Source organism: Pinus tabuliformis, chromosome 1_2, assembly GCF_031772625.1.
Source record: "Pinus tabuliformis cultivar Carrire ecotype Pingquan chromosome 1_2, CPIR1, whole genome shotgun sequence".
Classification (NCBI taxonomy): Eukaryota; Viridiplantae; Streptophyta; class Pinopsida; order Pinales; family Pinaceae; genus Pinus; species Pinus tabuliformis.
Window position 1 is genome coordinate 1,086,683,592 of NC_142298.1, and position 8,440 is coordinate 1,086,692,031.

An 8,440-nucleotide genomic window follows, 5' to 3' on the forward strand; every position below is an offset into this window, starting at 1 on the left:
ATAAATGACTAATTTAGTTGTATATTTATTTTATTTATATTAATCATTAATCAAAATAAACTACTAATTTAGTAGTTTTAGATTGATTTTATGTATTCATTATTAATCAACATAAATTGATTAGTATGATTTTGTGACTAAATTTAAAAAAAGTCGTATAAAGTGGATGTTCATCTAATATGAAAACACAAAGTTGCATATATTAATTACAATACTAAATCATATCAATTACAACTATAAATAATTTCAACCACATAAATTATATTACATGAAATGTCAAGTATTACAATATGAGTTTCCAAATTAATATTGGTTGGACTACAATTACACATGAAACATTGTTTCATCACTTCAAAACATTATCATTGTGTTGCCAAGGCACTACAGGTGAATTCACTAACTTTGAAGACTTGACCATCAATCTCTATGTGTGTGTCTTATGCAAGATATTGGCTCTACTTTTATCACTAGATTGGTTTTCTTCTATCTCTCTTTTTGCATTTGTTGATCCACTGTTATTGTTCTCTTATTTCTTCAAATCCTATTTCTTACCATCAATACTGAGTTCCTCTTATGAAAACGAAAGAAGATACAATGCATAGTATAGGACATGGAAGACGATGAACAATGGAATATAAACTAAAGTAGTCTATAAAGGATTTATATGACATATACCTCAATGCCAGTAATGTTAATGCCATTTTCTCCCAGAAAATCAAGAAACTCGAACAAGTTTTCTTCAGTTGGCCGTTGGTGCCCACTATGTGGCTAGATGACCAGTATAAACAAGGCAAATAAAATGTTATCACAGAAAATAACACCTTAGTAATTTAGTGTTCAACCTTTAGGGAAAGCTTAGGAACAATCATGCCAACTAAGTTACATGCTAAAAAGCTCATGTTATAGATAACTTCTGAAAACAAATTATCTGAGGTGTGATGTCTAATCCTTGCCATTTTATTCGTAAGAACATTTCATTATCTAATGCATGAAATTGGTCAAGTATATAGAAAACATGTGCTCAAATAGCAACATGAAAGTAAATTTTTTTAGTAGCCATGAAAATATTTTAACACAAAACAACTAAAAGGATTTCAATTAATATCCTGTAATACTAATTTCATCTTCAAGATTTAGATGTTGTTTAAATGGACATGATACCAAGTGTTTTCAATTTGATAGTTAAAAGACAAAAAAAATCAAAAGAAACATTCAAAATACAATCAAATAATAAAGAGAGGATATCATAGAATGAACATTGCAATTATAAAAAAATTGCTTACCTTTCCACCGGTGTCTTGTCTAGCATTACTAGAACATTTGCTTGCCCGAAATAAGCACGAGGTGAAAGAATCACAACATTAAAAACCATATGAATCCCTACTTGAAACATTTCCAAATTCAATGGGTCAGGTTCCTGAAAGATCTCCAACAAAAAATGAATCATATCCAAGACATGCTCTGCATTGTCTCCCCATCCTTTTTCAAATCCCATTTCTTGTAACCTGCCCACACTAGAGTCAAGTAATAATCAAACAAAGGCATTGCCATTTTTTTATTATTATCTTTATATCTATAAACTTTGAATCTTATTTGTTTCAGGAACACATTAATTCATATTTAAAGCCTTCCTATCATGAGAAGGTATTAATCAAGTAGGACATTAGAAAAATCGACATCAATGAGGTCCTCAAACAATTCATACAATATCAATATTTGTCTTGTTGTGATATCTTGGGTAGAAAAAATAACATATTTGCAAAAGAAAAAGCCATATATTACTTGTGTTCAAGCTCTGTATATGGTGTATGTTTAGGAAGCTTTTTAATATGTTCCTCTGCCTTTACCAAAGCGGTAGCTTGGTTAAACTATGTATCCTTTCATTCAACATCAATTTCTGCAAGATAAATGTCACACAATATTCTTTCCCATTTCTCAACATGATACAAATGATAAATTAAAAGTCACATAAAACCAAGAGAAAACCCTTTTCTAACCAAAACAAACAAACAAATAGTGCCTCTAATAAAACTCCACACCTCAGAAATTACTCTACCACGTGCATAGGCTAACGATGATATTATTTGAATCACATTTAGTTCATACTTAATAGGATATTTGTATGTTTACCTTGATGTCAATTTGGTGCTAGAAGAAATATATGAATCCATGTTATTATTAGGTAAATTCAAGTATAATTCATAAAAATAACATTGCAAGGTAGTGGAGAGAGAAACGTCTTCATAATTAGGCTTCTCTATTTCAGTTTGATTTGAGTTGAGTTTTTATTTGAATATATAATTTTCTCTAAAGAGGTGAAATAGAACGATGGGAATCGAAATAGCCATATGAATTTTTAATTAATTCATATTATGTATCTCTAAAACAACCATGCCATCCTTCTCTACTATTTGATAGATATTGATTGTGCATAGAAGAATAACAAATTAACTATCAAACACAATGATGAAATCTATTAACCAAAGAAAGAAAAATGACTTGGTTGTGGTATTTGTGTGCTCTAAGGAAATCTACTAATGGTTGCATGCTTTCTTTACCATGAAATAGTCTTGAACATAAATGTTGGTTCAAAAATTGAACTCCATTAACAATGGAAGATGGTTGTGTTGGGCAAAAAAAGGATGCATTGAAGGGCTCAAGGTATAGCGCCAATACATATTTATCCTTATCACTGCAAAATACAAAGTTGTCATCATTAGGCGTATTGAGGTAAAAAGAAGAGTGAGTCTGTATTTGTGCATCTGTGACAGTGTATGGAAAAGAGAGCACTAGTGTACCCTAAAGCACCATATTTCTCTCCTCCACAAATACTAATGTACCCTCAACATTATTGTATAGACCACTTAAGGATGGAATTTTTTATTATACTTAACACTATTGTATAATGTTCCAACTACAACCCTCCTAAAGGAAGAGCATTGTGGTTGGAACACTATCCAAACCACATAGATAAACTAACACTAAAGACATGGAAAAAACAACACCTTGAAAAGCCATGAACTTTGCCTAAGGGACATGAATAACACCATTAACAATAATAATATCAATGGATAGTGTATTTTGTACCTTAAATAATGATAACATATTCATAAAATTAGCCATACTCATAGGAATGGAACATTTACTAGATTCCACCCATGCATGCACAAGTATTGAACAAATAAGATGTATGACAATAAGTTTATGATTAAAATTGTTATATGAAATGCTAGAAGCCAACCAGTTTCAATAGACGTTGAATACACTGCAAAAACTTGAGACATTTTTTTTAGGAATCCCTCCAACACGATCACCTGAAGCTCAATTTCATAACATCCTCAAAACATAGGATTTGTGAGAAAGTTTATGTTCCATTTCCTGAATTTTTTGAATGGAACATGTCAAAATCAATTCTAAAATAAAACCATTTTTTCCATCTCAAAATCCACATGCATCACTGCTCAATATGTCTTAGATGGTAATTTTTTAAGTCTTTATGGCAAGGTAGCCTTGTTTCTCAAGCAATAGCTGAACCATGAATTTTTGTCATAGGTTCGTTTTCTATGAGTACAAAGAAACAATTTGTTATGAAGAATTGTGAAAGAATAAACAATTCACTAATGAGAATTTGTAGTGAAAAAAATTAAGAATTTATTAAAGGGTCCAAAATGAAGCAACAATAGGAGAAAAAATCCAAATAGTCCTGAAGGGAAATTGTGTACAAGAACAAACTTGTTATTTTGTATATATGTACTTGATAGCATGAATGAGGAGGTTGGCAAGGTGTTTACACAACCCCTATCAAAAGGAAATTCTTTGTTCTTATAGCTTATTGAACAAACAACATGACAATAGGAAGTTCCATAGATCATTTTGTTACAATCAAATCATCCTTTTCATCTCCAAACCTTTGTGCATCACTACCCAGCATCTCTTAGATGGTAGTTTTTTAAGTCTTTTGGCAAGGTAGCCTCATTTCTGAAGCAAAATTTGAACCATGAAATATCGTCACAGATTCTCTATCCATGAGGAAAAATAAACATGTTTTTATGAAGAATTGTAAAGGAATAGATGATCCACTAATTAAGCTTTATGGTTAAAAAAATGAATAATTTCTTAAAGGGTTAAAAAAGAAGTAGCAATAGTAGATTAGATCCAAATAATCCTAAATATAAGTTGGGTATGAGAAAAAACATGTTATTTTGTATATATGTGCTTGATAGCACAAAGAAAGAGGTTGGAAATGTTCTTATAGGATCCCTATCACAATAGGACATGCTTTGTTCTTCTCCCTTCGTGAACAATCGACATGATATAAGAAAGTTCCATGCATTATTGTCTTGAAATACTTATAAAACGAGAAAAAAAATTAAACTAGAACATGCATTTCCATTAAACACTAAAAAAAATTAGGGATACATCATGTTTAACTAATGAAAAGAAAGGAGATTTCACCCATTTAAGTAGTAAAATTAAATATTCAATTTTCTACCTTTGCAAAAATTATTAGTGTGCGTTTTAGAACAATGATTACCCACAAAAAAATGCTTTCTATCCATAAGGTTTGTTTCAGCAACAAAGCTCTTGGAAATGCGGGGTTCAACTCTACCTTCCCTATAAACAAATTCAGAACTAGTAGGTATATGCTCTCAAAGTTTCACTATTCATGGATAGGCGTGCATAATTTTAGGTGCATGTTCTTGAACACCTTTACTTGAGACAATAAATTTTCAGCTTATTGATTTGTATTGGGCACCAAAATACATCCATAAGACATGTAACAAAAATATTATATAAAAGGACACTTCAACAAAATTAGGAGAGTATCTAGTTTAAGGGTAGATAAATAAAAACAAAGGGTAGCTCAGTACAAAATTCAAGCCATTTTTCATGGTAAAAGAACAATCTACCCCTATCAACATGGCATTGGCTTCCAACTTGCACACAAGACAAAAGTTGAGGCACCTCAGGAGATGGAAGGAAAGCTTTCATCGTAGTTGGTTTCTACCACTATAGAAGGTGGGTAGGACCTACTGGACTCCAAAAAACCCCTATCGTAGAACATAGTTATGATTTGGATGTCACAATTTTTGCTAGAACATAGTAGAAACCACTGGAGGAAGGGGTCCAATCAACATAGAGCACTGGCTAGACTCAAACCACAATGAATCCTGATAGTCTGTACAAGCCACCTATTGTGAGTACAATATTCCTATTTTCCATGAAAGTATTTTTTGGCATGAACATGGTTTATTAAGAGTTGATTCATGTTAGATAATGTTATTCAGAAATGGGAAAAAATTAAATATGGGAAAAAACCAAACAAGAAGTGATTTTTCTAAGGATTATCTTCAACAAGGATTGAACCAAATTTCATAATTGATATTTGTCTTGACAGGGATTTGGGAACTTTACTCTATGTTGGCCCTCCTTCCCTATGTTGGGAGCAATCCAATTTTCCCTACACATCCCACTACCCAGGTTTTTTTATAAGAAAGGATCTCTATAGATAGATCATTTCATCAAGAGCCAAATATGAAATTATAACCACCTCAGAGATTGAAGAACTACATAAAAAATGCCATTAATATACTAGTCATTGTCTCTAAAATTAAGCTTCATTAAAAAATCTTGGTAAGTTACAAACCTCAGTCATTATTTTGTTGCGTACATCACCTTTATTATAAATTTCTTGCAACAACCCAAATGGTACACCTACCAACACATTTCCCTAGCATTCCATCAATACTGTTGTTGATCTAAGATATTGTGGGACTTGCAAACTAGTGACTAGTGGCACAAACACAACAATGATGAAGAGGAATGAATATTTTAAGAAGGATTAAAATGACTACCCTATGAAGGCCTGGAAACAGACAATGATAAGCCTTGTCCTTGAGAAGAACCACTACTTCTCCTAGGTTCTTGTGTGAATGGAATATGATGTGATCCCCAAGGCATACTTGGTAGTGAATGTAGCATCAAAGAAGAAATATCCCTAGGTCCATTTGGATTTTGGTTCATTGGAACCTAATTTGTAGATTTATTTTTAGTTTCTCTATTCTCTGAATCTGTAATAAACCAGGTATTACTAGCAATACCCATCATCATGTTTCTTGAACTAGATTCTTCTTGCTGAGAAGATGAATGATCCCTTGCACCAACATTGGAGTTGGAAGCATTTCCATGTCTAGGAATAGAAGAAATTTCATTCCATCCAACTGAATGCAAACTCCTCTGTATACCAAACGACACATGAAACATATTAGGTTGGTGCTATCATTCCAACAGAGTAAGAATTGCTATCATATTTTCATCTACATTTGCTTGCACACAACGAAATTTGTTTTATTTTTTTTGAATTCATTTTCTTTATTATAGGATTTCCATTCAATATGGATATACATACTATTCAAAGTCAGTTATTTTTGGAACCTGCTCATATCTTGGGTTAATGCTTTCAATTTTTTTGTTGATTGGGCTATGGTCTAGTCTTAGGCTAGTGGGAGTTTACCACAACTTTCCAAACTTCTATTAGTAGTGCATTCATTTATGGAGTCTGCCCCATAATTCTTAGAGTAATATGTTCCAAAATATTGATTAATCCTTTCCCATCCAAAAAATGGGTGGCTTTTGTTAGGAAAAAATCTATTAATTTTGTTAGGACTTGTGAGATGTCTATAGTCTATTTCTGTTAGGAGAGTATGGTGCTTTTGTTTTAAGTTCTCCAGGATATTTTATCCCTCTCCAAATGATGTTTTTCTTCTTAAGATTAAGGAATATATAGCTAACATTCTATTCATATATCTCAGCAGCTTACAAATCACAGAGGCTCTGAGGATGAAAATGGAGGTATAGGGAAGGTTGCACAAACAACTGGAAGTGAGGGCTATATTTCCCTTTCTTAGCTTCCATTATTTGTACATTATTCTACTATGTTTTTTTGAAGTATGAAATTCACAAAGTCACATTGATTTTGAGCCTTTGTTTTTAGCAGGTTCAAAGACACTTGTAGCTTCATATAAAAGCACAAGGAAAGTACTTGCAATCAATTCTAGAAAAAGTGAGAGAAACTCTTGCAGGGTACAAAGTGGGGTCAATTGGATCAGAAGCTACTCATGCAAAACTTTTTGAGTTGGCCTCAAAAGTGAAAAGTGAGTGCTTTCTACTTTGAGCTTATCCATGGTGCTTGAAATCCTTGGTCTACTTCCAAAATCTCATATTTCTCATCAACAATACCAGACTACAGATTGTTTTGCATATAGCTTCCTCACTTCAAATGAGAGTTCTGAGAAGAGTCCTACAAACAATTTGCAAGCTGGTGGTAGAAAACACCAAAGGTTTTCTTATGATAACAAAGTGCAGTTTTGGTAGGATGAAATTAGAGAAGATATAACACTGCAAGAACTAACAGGAGAATAAAATATTTCTTCACCTTCCTCTAGGACCAAGGATTTTTCAATTTTATTTCATGAGAGGGATACTAGTGACATAGTACAAGTAGAAGAAAATGACAACTATTTATTAGATAAAAAAGGAAAAGAGTGTGAAATAAATGGAGTGCTTGTTGATCCACCCATAACAAGAATATTAGCCTTTTCTAGTGCTTTATCTCTACAAGAAAGTAGTCAAATGTATGAGGCATCCAAAGTTTACACGAATCAAGATAAAACATGTTCCAAGGGGTATAACAAATTCTCTAAAATGACAGAGGATTTGGACTTGAATTCCAATGGTGATACCACAATGTCCTCCAAGGAAAGAGGGCTTGATTTGAATGGTTTTGGGTGGAGCAGATGAGAATTGTTTCACAACATGTCTGTGTATTTGACAAATATGAGGAATCCACAACTTCTTTTATACATGAGATTGAGAGAAAATAACCATTATATTACATATTTATACATTGTGTGGCCATGAGAAGGCCTTGTAGTTTTTTTCCCTTAAGTTTTAGACCTGATTGAGTCCTTTTCTGGCATACCAGTAGGACAAGTACCATTCTTTAGAAGTACTATGTTGTCAATATTGCAATTATATGACCTTATACATTAAAAATCATTTGGATTTTGTGGTTCTTTGTATTGCTAAATTAGGTCAAGGCTACTTTTAACATTGAAAAGTTCACATAAATTATAAGTTCACCTGAAAACAGTCTCCTGGGATGTGAAGAATTTGGCTGCAAGTTAGGTATATACCTTCCAACATTTCCAGATGGCCATATTTGAGGTAAACTTTATTCCTATTGATGTGGAGGGTTGTGTCTTGCTCAAATAACTCTATGGGGAACTTATAATTTCCCATCCATAGATAAAACTCTGAAATTTGGACCCACGTCACCTACACTAGCCCGGGGTATGACTGGTTCTTCTACAAGCTTGACACTAGAAATTGTTGTAGTGGTAGCAAGAATATTTAGGTTGCTACCGATAGTGTGCCATCC

The 8,440-nt window shown here is 32.7% G+C and overlaps 1 pseudogene; it reads left to right on the top strand.

The window, feature by feature from the left end:
• The first annotated feature begins 2,611 nt into the window (after nt 1-2,611).
• Nucleotides 2,612-7,800, top strand: LOC149209956 (uncharacterized; annotated as a pseudogene).
• Nucleotides 7,801-8,440: the final 640 nt, after the last annotated feature.